Raw genomic sequence first — 13,113 nt, forward strand, 5'->3', positions numbered from 1 at the left:
CCCCCCCTCCCCCCCCGCCAGCCGCAGCAGCAGCAGCATCATAAGCTGCTTGTATAGATAGTATAGATAATAAACTGAATTTTATATATATATATATATATATATATGTGTATATATATACACACATATATATATATATGTGTATATATATATATATGTGTATATATGTGTATATATATATATATATATATATATATATACACACACACACACACACACACACACACACACACATATATATATATATATATATAATATATATATATATATATATATATATAGAAAGATATTCCCGACATATGACGTATATATACGTCATGGTCGGGAGGTACTTCCCGACCGAAGACGTATATATACGTCATGGTTTTAAACTGTCACCGCGTCTATAGACGCGGTGACAGTTTGGAGATGTCTGCTGTCCCTGACAGCAGACATCCCCCCTCGCGGCGATCGCTGCGATTGGCTGTTCAAATGTGAACAGCCAATTGCAGCGTTTTCTGTGTTACCGGCGGCTAAGCCGCTCGGTAACACAGTGATCGGTGGTGATCGGTGCTGTTAAGGACAGCACCGATCACCACCGATCGCCAGCCCCCCCCCTCCCACCAGGCAGCCCCCCCTCCCTCCCACCCACCCGGCTGCCGCAGCGCCAGCACCCCTCCCACCCCCCCACCAGCCGCAGCGCCAGCCCCTCTCCCACCCCCCCACCAGCCGCAGCGCCAGCCCCTCTCCCACCCCCCCACCAGCCGCAGCGCCAGCCCCCCTCCCAAAGCTGGTGAGCAAAATGGGGTCACATGTGGGGGGGTTCCACTGTATTGGTGCTTCGGGGGTCTTGCTAATGCGACATAGCACCCACCATTCATTCCACCACCAAATATCACTCCTTCCCTTCTGAGTCCTGCCATGCACCCAACTGGTATTTTTTGGTCACATGTGAGGCATTGCCGTACTCGGGAGAAATTGGGGCACAGATTTTGGGGTGCTTTGTCTCCTTCATTCCTTGTGAAAATGAAAAATTTTGAGCCAGAACTGCATTTTTGTGTAAAAAATTACATTTTTTTACACAAAAATGCAGTTCTGGCTCAAAATTTTTCATTTTCACAAGGAATGAAGGAGACAAAGCACTCCAAAATCTGTGCCCCAATTTCTCCCGAGTACGGCAATGCCTCACATGTGACCAAAAAATACCAGTTGGGTGCATGGCAGGACTCAGAAGGGAAGGAGTGATATTTGGATTTTGCAGCACAGATTCTAGTTGAATGACCCCTGAAGCACCCATACAGTGGAACCCCCCCACAAGTGACCCCATTTTGAAAACTACACCCTTCAGGGAATTCATCTAGGGGTATCGTGTACATTTCAAACCCCCAGGGGTTTCACCAATTTTGATACAACTGAGCTGTGAAAATGAAAAAATATTTTTTTTCATTTTCACAGCCCAGTTGTATCAAAATTGGTGAAACCCCTGGGCGTTTGAAATGTACACTATACCCCTAGATGAATTCCCTGAAGGGTGTAGTTTTCAAAATGGGGTCACTTGTGGGGGAGGTTCCTAACTTTTAGCATCTTATGGTGCCTAGAAACCTACATGGTGCCTAAAAAATAATCTCATAAAAAGGAGGCTCCAAAATCAAGTAGGTGCTCGTTCTATTATGAAGCCTGTGGTTTGGTCACCGTGCACACTAGGGCCACATATAGGATATTTATGAAAACAAAAGAATTGGGGGAATCAATTTTTAGTCACATTTCTCTAGTAAAATCTACTGTGTTCCTTAGAAAAATGTATTAAAATTGAAAATCTGCAAAAAAAAAGAAATTTTGAAATTTCACCTACACTTTGTTTTAATTCCTGTGAAACACCTAAAGGGTTAACAAACTTCCAAAATGCTGTTTTGAATACTTTGAGGGGTGCAGTTTTTGAAATGGCATCATTTATGGGGGTGTCTCACATACAAGTCCCTCAAAGTCACATCAGAACTGAACTGGTCCCTAAAAAAATCAGTGTTTGAAATTTTCTTGAAAATTTGAGAATTTGCTATTCATATTGTAAGCCTCCTAGTGTCCAAAAAAATTAAAAGGAAGTTGAAATAATGATGGAAACATAAAGTAGACATATGGTCTATGTTAGTTATTAACTATTTTGAGTGGTATGATTATTTGTCTCACAAGCAGAAAATTTAACATTTTGCAAATTGCTAAATTTTCCATTTTTTTTACGACATTTTGGTATTTTTCACAAAAAAAACAGACTGTATCGACCCAAATTTACCACTAATTTGAAGTACAATGTGTCACGAAAAAACAATCTCAAAATCACTGGGATAAGTAAATGCAAAAAAAAGTTATCCCCACTTAAGTGATACATGTCAGATTTGAAAAAAAGGGCTCTGTCAGGAACGCAAAAACTGGCTCTGTCAGGAAGGGGTTAAAATCAGGACACCACAGGCTGCTCCCCTTGTATAATAACAGGACACACCGGCAGATCTGTACCAAACTCTGCTGTCGGCCAAACAGCAGCTAGACAGGTACACATAGATTCTGCAATAACACACTAGGGATGGCCATCGTTGCCATTGCCATCGATGGTTGCCATCGATGGCAATTCTGCAACTGGCCATCGATAGTGCTAAACTATGCAATGGATGACCATCGATATTTTTACATATCGATGGTCATCCATTGTGTTTGATTGATTGGCCTTCGGTCCAATCAAAACAAGAGGGGCGGGGCTTCACGGGTGTCGGGGGCGGAGCTATGCTCCATGTCCTGGCACTTTGAAAAAAAAAAAGCAAAACATCGTTTTTCTGTTCCATCGATGGAGGGAAACCATCTGGTTCTCCCCCATCGATGGCAAAAGTATTCAACATCGGCCATGAACCATCGATGATTTCGAATCATCGATGGTCGATGGCCATCCCTATAAGGGGTAAGTAAAATATGGGATAAGTAAAAGCAAAAAAAAGTTATCCCCACTTAAGTGATACATGTCAGATTTGAAAAAAAGGGCTCTGTCAGGAACGCAAAAACTGGCTCTGTCAGGAAGGGGTTAAAAGCAGTTGGGCCCATTTTTGGCCATTTTGCCTGTGAATTGTCACAATCATGGCTGAATCTGGACAATTCATGGCCATTTACATGGGCACGCCCCCTTTTTGCAGATCGCCAGCTGGTACATTGATTCCCACCTGGCGATATGCGGTTGAGCAAAACGAAGATGGGCCAGGGTCACGGCTGTCAGGACGATTGACATTCAATTTGTGACCCAGGATTGAATACTCCTAAAAGATCTCTCAGTGAAATTAAACAGGTCATCCTTAGGCAACCGCGACCCCCCCCCCAAAAAAAAATTGTCAGAGACAGCGGGATCCAAATCTACAGTTTGGTACATTCTTAAAATAAAAGGAACATCCTAGTGAACACAAAAAGGACTGAATCTAAGGAAGACAACAGTGTTGGATGATCAGAGAACCCTTTATATTGTGAAGAATTCTTCACAACATTCATCCAAGTAAATAACACTCTCAAGTAGGTAAAGACAGAGGTGGAACTACCATTGCAGCAGATGCATTGCACTGAGCCCCTGAAGACTAAGGGGTCCATTGCTGCCTAGACCAACAATAACTTCTTGGTTTGGTGTAGAGATATTATATTTTTGTACCTGGTCTCACCACTCAAAAGTTCCACCTCTGGGTAAGGATATTATTATTCAAGTCTGCCATAAAGAGATTACAACAAAAAAGCAAATACAGGGGGTTCACCACAAGGTCCAAACTATTCATACGCCTCAACAATATAAAGTACCAGAGTAATGGTACCATAATTGGAAGTATGCCACCTTTTCTGGAAAACGTGGTAGAGACAGTATGATGTCATGTTCCTGAATGTCATCAAATTGCACTCGGTCACTAGTTTTTATTGATAATGCAACATACAGTAAGACTGAGTCAGGTGGTTGAATTCTTAAGTGTACAGACTGTTATGAGCCACAGAGTGGCTCATTCCTATTTTGGTATTTGTTTATGTATTTTTATGTTCTCTCCGGATTTAGCCTTCAGAGTTTTGCTTTATTCACTTGTCCTTGTTCTGGTATCTGTGGGATTGCAGCCTGTGCAGCACAGCTGCTTCAATTAGACCTGTAGCTTGGGTGTTCTGTCAGGCTGCTCAGGCGTGGCTTGTGTGCTCATTAGTGGGCTTTATAGTCTGTTCACACCAGCACTGGAGCTGCTGGTTATAGAATCTGGTTTCAGTCTTGTTCCTGGTTCACAGTCCTGAGAGATACTGTCTAAACAGTGTTGATTCCTGTCCTGCAGCCTGTGTAGACCTTTCCTGCAGAGTTCTGCCATAGTCCTGTCATTTGGTTGTGGAGCTGCAGCCTGGTGTCCCTGCCGTGCAAAGCCGTGTCACTACAGCCTTCTCATCTGTCCAAGCCTTGTCTGTCTGTTTGGGAGCTGCAGTCCACATAGGACCACTTGGCGAGTCATTTAATCCGGTATCACCTTCTGGCATTGTTGCCTTTGTACTTCTATTCCTTTGTCCCGTCTGTCAGTCCCTGTGTTATAGTCTGCTTAGTATTGTTTGTTGTTTCAGTTAGACATCCTCTTGCTCCCAGGTCTGCTTCCATGAATACGTTGTCCCATCGTAAGACCTGCCTGTAATGGAGTCTGGGCGGACCTAATTCGCTCCTACAGCCGGGACGGGTACAGGTGAAGCCTAGCATCGCACGTATTCGTGGACTCCAGGCAGGGGCAATAGAGTTAGGGAGCAGGTCTAGTGATACCCTTCTAACACAAACATAATGTATGCTGTCTGCTTAGATTTTACTTTCATTCTGCAAGGACACTGCTTCACCGGACGGATGGACAATGATCCAAATTATACTGCAAAAGCAACCCAGGAGTTTTTTTTAAGGCAAAGATGTGGAATATTCTTCAATTGCCAAGACAGTCACCTGATCTTAACCCGATTCAGCATGCATTTTCCTTGCTGAAGACAAAACTGAAGGCCCAAGAACAAATGACAACTGAAGACAATTACAGTAAGGGCCTGGCAAACCCTAAAAAAGAAGGAAACTCAGCATTTGGTAATGGACATGGATCCAGACAACAGGCATTTAATGCTTGCAACGAATACTCAACAGAAAAAGAAATACAAATTTAAATTTTATGTATGATTATGCTAATTTGTCCAAATATGTTTGAGCCCCTGAAAACAGACATTTTTGTGTTTAACCCTTGAGTGCCCACGTTGCTGTGAGAGATCCTCAAAATATTTACTATAAATTCCAGCATCGCCCACAAAGACTGATCTTTTAGGATAAATAAATACAAATACAGCCAAGTCAATTCATTGAAGTTTAGTTAAATATAAGAACAGCAATTCCTAAATGTATCATAAAATATTTTTGTTAAACCCCTTGAAATAAAGCTTAAAATCTGCACTTAAAATGAACCTTCATTGTTAATTTTAAGTCCATTGTGCTGATTTACAGAGCAAAATTAGGAAAATTTAGCTGCTGCAAGTTTGGGTGAGACTTTGAGGACAGGAGCAGTACAGAGCCAACTCGAGAAGGAAGGCCAATGTCCACTCCAGCATGTCAGGAATCGCAGTGATCTCCCTGCGCGAGTCTCTTACTGGCGCAATGGTGTATCTTGTGCTGCAGATGCTCCTGTCTGGCATGATGTTCCTTTATCATTTATCCATGTGACCACTTGTCACCTGGTGTTCCCCGTAGTTCATGAAGGACATAGTAACCGCCATGACAACTGTAGTGAGCAAATTCCTTAACACCTATCCAGCAGCTCCAAGGACTTAAGCAAGGATCACATGACTCAGTAAAGACACTTCCTGGTTCTGTTCAAATTGCTGCCATGGCCAGCAGCCAATCATCAACCACCTTAGAAGATATAAGCAAGCCTGCCCAATTCTCCAGCACCTCGAAGAAATTTCTGCTTCTGAGAGTTTCTCCAGTGTCAGTTTCCAAGGCTCCAGGCTTGTTTCCAGCTTCCGTATACCTGTAGTTGTACATTTATTTATAAGGCTCCACAAAGTGTCCGCAACGCCGTACATAGCAAACAAAAAACAAATTACAAGGTAATGTACAGGGTGTGTTGCTAAAGTACAGCATAAATAGGGGTATAGCTGGTAGAACTAAAATCAGCATCAGTTCTGAAGTAGGTGTGGAAATTGTCGAGTAGACTGAAGATGAAGTAGAGGAAGGGAAGAACCGGGCAGGAGGACTGGTGAGGTAAAGAGGTAGGGTGAGTACGTGAGGAAGGAGGGCCCTACTCATAAGAGTTAATAGACTAAAAGGAGGTGGGTGGACAAACGAAAAACAATAGGATAAGTAGGAACGGATGGAGGGGTAGGGTAGGCAGGATAGGAGGAGCAAAGAGGCTAGCAGGAGGAGGAGGGATAGGCTAATCGGAAGAAGTGGGTTTTGAGGGAGCGCTTGAAGGAGGTAAGGGAATCAGAAAGCCTGATGGGTGGAGGGAGGTTGCTCCAGTGCAGGGGGGCAGCACGAGAGAAGTCTTGGATACGAGAGTGGGAGGAGGTGATTAGGTGAGAGGTCAGTCGGCGGTCGGTGGCGGAGTGAAGAGGACGGGAGGGAGTGTGGATAGAGATCAGTGAAGAGAGGTAAGGAGCAGTGGAGGAGGAGAGAGCCTTTTAGGTGGTGGTGAGGAGTTTAAAGAAAACCCGGAAAGGAATGGGGAGCCAGTGAAGAGATAGACAGAGGGGGGAGGCAGAGGTAGAGCGGCGGGAGAGGAAGATGAGCCTAGCAGCAGCGTTAAGAATGGTTTGGAGAGGGGCGAGGCATGCGAGAGGTAGCCCAGAGAGAAGGATGTTGCAGTAGTCAGTGGAATTTTGGTCGCGTCAGTGGAGAGGAATGGTCTGATGCGCAAGATGTTGCGGAGGTGAAAGCGGCAAGACTGTGAGAGAGCACAAATGTGGGGGGTGAAAGAGAGGGAGGAGTCAATGATGACACCGAGGCAGCGCGTTTGGTCGGTCGAGGTGATCTCGGTTTCCCCAATGCTGATGGAGATAGTGGGAGAAGAGGGGATGTTCGGGGGATGGAAGATTAGAAGTTTAGTTTTAGCCATGTTTAGTTTCAGGAAACGTTTGGTCATCCAGGCTGAGATGGCCGTGAGGCATTCGGAGACCATGGACAGGAGTGATGGGGATAGGTCGGGGGAGGAGAGATTATGGTATCATCGGCATAAAGGTGGTAATGGAAGCCATAGGAGCTGATGAGGGTGCCCAGAGAGGTGGTGTAGAGGGAGAAAAGGAGAGGGCCAAGGACTGACCCTTGGGGAACACCGACTGGCTGCGGGGTAGTAGGAGAGGAGGAGCTCAGAGTGGAGACGGAGAAGGAGCGACCGGAGAGGTATGAGGTGAACCAGGAGAAGACCGTGCCAGTGATGCCAAAGGAGTGGAGGGTGTTGAGCAGGAGAGGGTGGTCAACAGTGTCAAAGGCAGTTGACAGATCAAGCTGGATGAGGATAGAGAAGAGGCCTTTGGATTTAGCCGATAGTAGATCGTTAGTGACTTTGTTCAGGGCAGTTTCAGTGGAATGTAAAGTGCGGAACCCGGATTGGAGGGGGTCTAGAATGGAGTTATCAGTAAGGTGGCTTAGGAGACGATTATAGGCCAGACATTCTAGGAGCTTGGAGGCAAAAGGGAGGAGGGAGATGGGCCTGTAGTTGGACGGAGAGTTGGGGTCCAGATTTGATTTTTTGAGAATTTGGGAGACAAGAGCGTGTTTGAAGGAGGAGAGGAAGATCCCAGAGGATAGGGAAAGATTAAAGAGGTGAGCCAAGTGAGAGCAGACCGACTGACTGAGACGACGGATAATACCTGTATCTGCTAATCATCTGCCTCCCTGGTTACTTTATGTGCTGCCAGAAACTTCTTCGCTGCTGTAAGTTTGGGGGAGACTTTGAGGACAGGAGCAGTACAGAGCCAACTTGAAAAGGAAGGCCAATGTCTACTCCAGCATGTCAGGAATCATGGTGATTTCCCTGTACACGTCCCTTTCTGGCGCAATGGTGTATCTTGTGCCACAGATGCTGTCTTGTATGATGTTCCTGTATCATTTACCCATGTGGCCACTTGTCACCTGGTTTTCCGCACAGTTCATGAAGGACATGGGCAGTGCCATTACAACTTTAGTGAGCATATTCCTGAACACCTATTAAGCAGCTCCAAGGATCACATAACTCAGTAAAGACATTTCCTGGTTCTGTTCAAAATGCTGCCATGGCCAGCAGCCAATCCCTTAGGGGATATAAGCAGGCCTGCCCAATTCTCCAGCACCTTGAACAAATGTCTGCTTCTGAGAGTTTTCCAGTTTCCCAAGAATTCCCTGCCCAGGATCTGGTTACCATCGGTTCCCAGGCCGATTTCAAACTACCATCGGTTCCCAGGTCAATTCTAAACTACTATCTATTCCCAGGCCCATTGCAAGCTACCATTGGCTTCCATGCCAAATCCAAGCTAGTATCAGTTACCAGACTGAATCCAAGTTACTATCAATTACAAGTCTGACCTCAATTACGTCCAGTTGCCCGCACTCCCCAGTAGTAAAATTGAATCCCAACATCGATATCTATTCCTGCTTGTTATAAGAGCATCTCTGTGCTTTCCAGCATCCAATACCCATGCTGCTTTACCCAGAGAGATCCAGGCAGAGGTCCATGAAATGCTCATCAGGTGCAGTGAAGTCCAATTCCACTGGCAAGTTAGACACTGCACCTCTGTCCTGGGTACAGTACCTGCCAACTCTCTGCTACAAGCTTCGCCACTGCCTATCTCCAGTTTATGAACTCTAAATATATTATATAACCTCAGTTCCGGTTCCCAGCGGGCTCCACTGGCCTACCAGCTTCGTTGCCGAGAACACAAATTAGTCCAGACTTGACACAGCATCAAGTAAATTAGGTTGTTGTTTTTTTTTTTTTTCAAGTGAGCTGTATTTTTATTGCTTGTGTTTGTACAGGGGGGAGTGTGACTGCTGGTTAATGTAAGGGGGGAGGTTGCAATTGCTGCTATTATTTGCAAAAGGGGAAAGTAATTGCTGTTTGCTTTAGGTTTTGGTAGGGAGGAAGTGTAACTGCTGCTGTATTGGGGTGTTGGTCAGTGGGGGGAGGCTATGGCAGTGCAATGTCAGCTGCAGTACAGGGGAGAGGTGCTTTCCCATGCCTGCTCTCCACTGTTGCACCCACCGCCCATTACACCCAGGTTGCCCTTCTCCTCAGTTACCTGCTCCTACATCTAGATACCTCCACAGGGAAGGTATGTAAATCTGCTACCTAACAGTAATCAACAGTGGTGTAGCTATGTTTTGGGCGCCCCCCGCCGTTAGGGGGGGGGGGCGCCCCCCCCCCCGCCGCCGCCCCACCAAGCACCCCTACCCCCCCCCCCCCCCGCCGCCGCCCCACCAAGCACCCCTACCCCCCCACCCCGCCGCCCATGCAAACCCCCCTCAATCCCCCACAGCCTTACATATCGCGCTGGTCCCGGCGGCTCCGTTCTTCTGCTGAGGACCACCAGAAAATGGCCGCCCCCATACAGCTGACAGTTTTAGAGAACTGTGTGCTATATGGGGGCGACCATTTTGTGGTGGTCCTCAGCAGAAGAACGGAGCCGCCGGGACCAGCGAGATAGGTAAGTCTGCGGGGGATTGGGGGGTTTAACTATAGCACCGCAGCCCCCGGCGCCCTCACATGCACAGCGCCCCCCCCCCCGCGGTGGCGGGGGCTGCGGTGCTCTAGTTACGCCACTGGTAATCAATGTAAAGCATGGTGTGCACAGTCTCACACCGTACCCACTCCACTCCTCAGTGCACATTACAATGTCCCTCATCAGAAGGCAGGACACACAGCAGATGCAATGCAATTTCCATTACAGCCATCAATTTAATTATAGCTGCAGGAACTAGCATATAAAGTAATGACGATCACAGGGGAGATATTCCATTGATGTCTGTTACTGCACTGATTGTGCTCATTTGTGTATAGTCACGTAAAGCAGCTAAACCCAACTACACTAACAGTCATGGCATGAAAATTCCTGTACGCGGGCTCAAATGGGTAACCTTTCACACATTTCTGCTCGCCACCCCCAGGTATGCGAGGTGCAATGCAGGCGCTGACAGATGGTCATGCCTGACAGAAGAAGCAATTGAATGGCTCCGTCTGGTGTGCAGGATAATCAGCTACTGGTGCTACAATTGAATTCACCCTAATGCATTCACAGCGGATGTGTTGGGCCACATCCTCCCTATACCTGGCCTCAACCACGCTCCTACCAATCATGGTGCCCCCCTGTAATTTTTTTTCTGGATTCACCCTTGTGCTTATATAAAGTATATCTAACTGTACAGTCCAGTGACGGCTAACCTCGACACTCCAGCTGTTGTTGATCTACACATCCCAGCATGCCCTGCATTAGTTTTAGCATGGCAAAATAGTAAAACTGTAGCAGGGCATGCTGGGATGTGTAGTTCATCAACATCTGGAGTTTCAAGGTTAGCCATCACTGGTATAGTCATAAGAAAAGCATCCCAATGACCTCCGTACAATGCAGATGGTGTCGTAATAAGCAAAATACCATGCAGTACACATTATATTGGCCTCCACTCAAATACAGGCAGAGTGGAACATATGTACATGTGGGGAAATGTTCACACTTCCTATGCTCTGCAGCTACATACTGTACTTACTGGCATTTCAGCTGTATCTCTACTTGTAGCTGAAAGGACATAATTGAGCTGGTGTATTCAATTTCTCACATAGGGAAACTGCAGGACATGTCGAAGGAATTACAGGTGTCAATTTGATTCTCTCTGTATCTTTTGCACCTTCTATAGGGCTGGTGTAAGAACTGATGATGATGATGACAGCTCTTATAAAACCAAAGTGAACGAATAGTATATAACATGCCAAACCAATCTTGGTGACAAAATAAATACATTTCAACATTTGCAGCCACAAACCATTCCAGCCATAATTGTTTTAAACCTGATTCTGTTTCTGGAAGTTAGGAACATTTAGCAACTGTACACATATTATGTTTCCCTCATTTGGCCTATAGATGTCAGTGCTTGGCTGTCTTCAGGACTTCCTGTCTCTCTATAGGATTCTACAGAAAATTCGTAAGCAGCTGTAAAGCAAATGTTTCCTCTCCCACCCATAGCAGTAAGAGGTTATACTAAAGAATTAGCCACATAATGTGAAGCCATTCATTTAATGTCTGCGTTATTGAATTTAAGTAATGTTGTCCACCTTCCTATGAAATCCAAAAATAATGACAATTAAAGGAATACTCAGATAAAAGTAGATGTTTGCATTTATCTATTTTATAATGTTGTATTTCATTGCAAACAATGCCGATGTATATTTGGAATTGACTATAATCCTGCATGTAGCACTAAATGTTATGTGACTATAATATATCATGTCAGCAACTAACAAGTCAAATAAATAGATAATTTAATTACACATCATATGAACAGTCCTCAGTGGTATCAAAAGATTGATTTGAAGTCGCTGTGAAGATTCTCCATAGGATTCACACGGATTATAACAGCATGGACGTCCTTGCTTCCTAAAATATAACTGCGTAATTAAAAACCATGGCTTGTCTATACTCAGCATCAAAACTGTTCTAAATGGGTTGCTGATAAGCTGGGCTGCAGCTACAGAAGCTCCCTACATTAAGCAGCTATCCAAGGGCTCAAGGTAGTTCAGCCCTGCTTGCAAACAAGAACAGCTTTCCTCATTGTGAAGATGCAAACTGACACATACACACAATATTAAAAAGTACAGCTCAATTATAGCAGCAGGCAATTAACTATAAATGCCAGACTTCTTCCTTTTAACCACAGGCAGCTTACACTATTACACCTAGCTTCAACAATGGCTTTAACTCCTAACTGACTTCAACACATGCGTTTATTTGCATGCTTTTCCATCCTTGCACACCCCCAGCCTGGGGGCCCCAGGTACTTGTTTCCTAGCACGGTGCTCATCGCATACCATAGCATAACATATGCGATGGTATGCGATGGAATTTTCGGGAAAATTCCCCGATTGTACAATTAGATATCGCATAGCATCACATGCCAGCAAGTGGCATGTGATGTGATGCAATTCGATTTTTAACTGTACAAGCTTGCTGATGGGTGCTTACAATGTTAAATGCCCCCCCATTGTCAACGCCACCCCTTCTGTCAATGGCAACCCGAAGCGTGGTGAGCGCAGTGAGCCCGCGAGGGGCGGCGGAACACATCCTCCGACCTTTTCATACCCCCACTATCCACGCCGGCGTGGAGTTGATTTTAGATAGTGTGGCGAGCGCAGCAAGCCACTGAGCCCGAAGCGTGGCAAATGGACGTGTCCCCTCGTGGGGAGTGCAGCTTTTTTTAATAAAAAAGCTGCACTCCCCAAGCAGTGAAACGTGTTAGCAGTACTTTCTGAACCGGATCAGCTGTTACCCATTGGACCCTCCACTACCAACCTTGAGGACACCTACCCTACCATCCCTGAGGTTGGGACCTCTAGCGACGTGGGAAACCTCTGGCTGTTCACATCTCCAGCCCCCACCACTATTGGGTCATTGCCTACTGTGGCCCCACCGCCACAATCATTTGAGGACACCCTCGCAATCTTGCACCTGGGATTGGCCCATCTTTGATAGTGTGTGGTAACTATCAGCCCACTAGGCACTTTGACTCATTTCACCTACCGTATGGAGGGGGTGAAGGAATAACCCTTCAAGTAGGATATGCGCTGAGGGGGAGCAGCTTGATATAAGGGTTAGATATACTGTTAGATTGTGCGGACACAATTTCGGGTCAAGTGCTAGGGGAAACCGATACACCCCCGATCTATTGGGATTGACCACTATTTGTTCCATCATTTCAGCCTCCGGTCCAGATTCAATATATTTTATTTATTCACCCATTTTTTTTATTTTTTTCTCATATTGTTGTGCAATTGTACCATATGATTTTTAATTGTTATTAAACATTTGTAATACCTTTAATCAAACCGGCGCCACTTCTATTTTCTCTTTTTGTTTTGGTCTATTGGGGCTGACAACCCCACTGATAAGTGGCAGCTT

This window comes from Crinia signifera, chromosome 9, assembly GCF_055691185.1.
Source record: "Crinia signifera chromosome 9, ASM5569118v1, whole genome shotgun sequence".
Classification (NCBI taxonomy): Eukaryota; Metazoa; Chordata; class Amphibia; order Anura; family Myobatrachidae; genus Crinia; species Crinia signifera.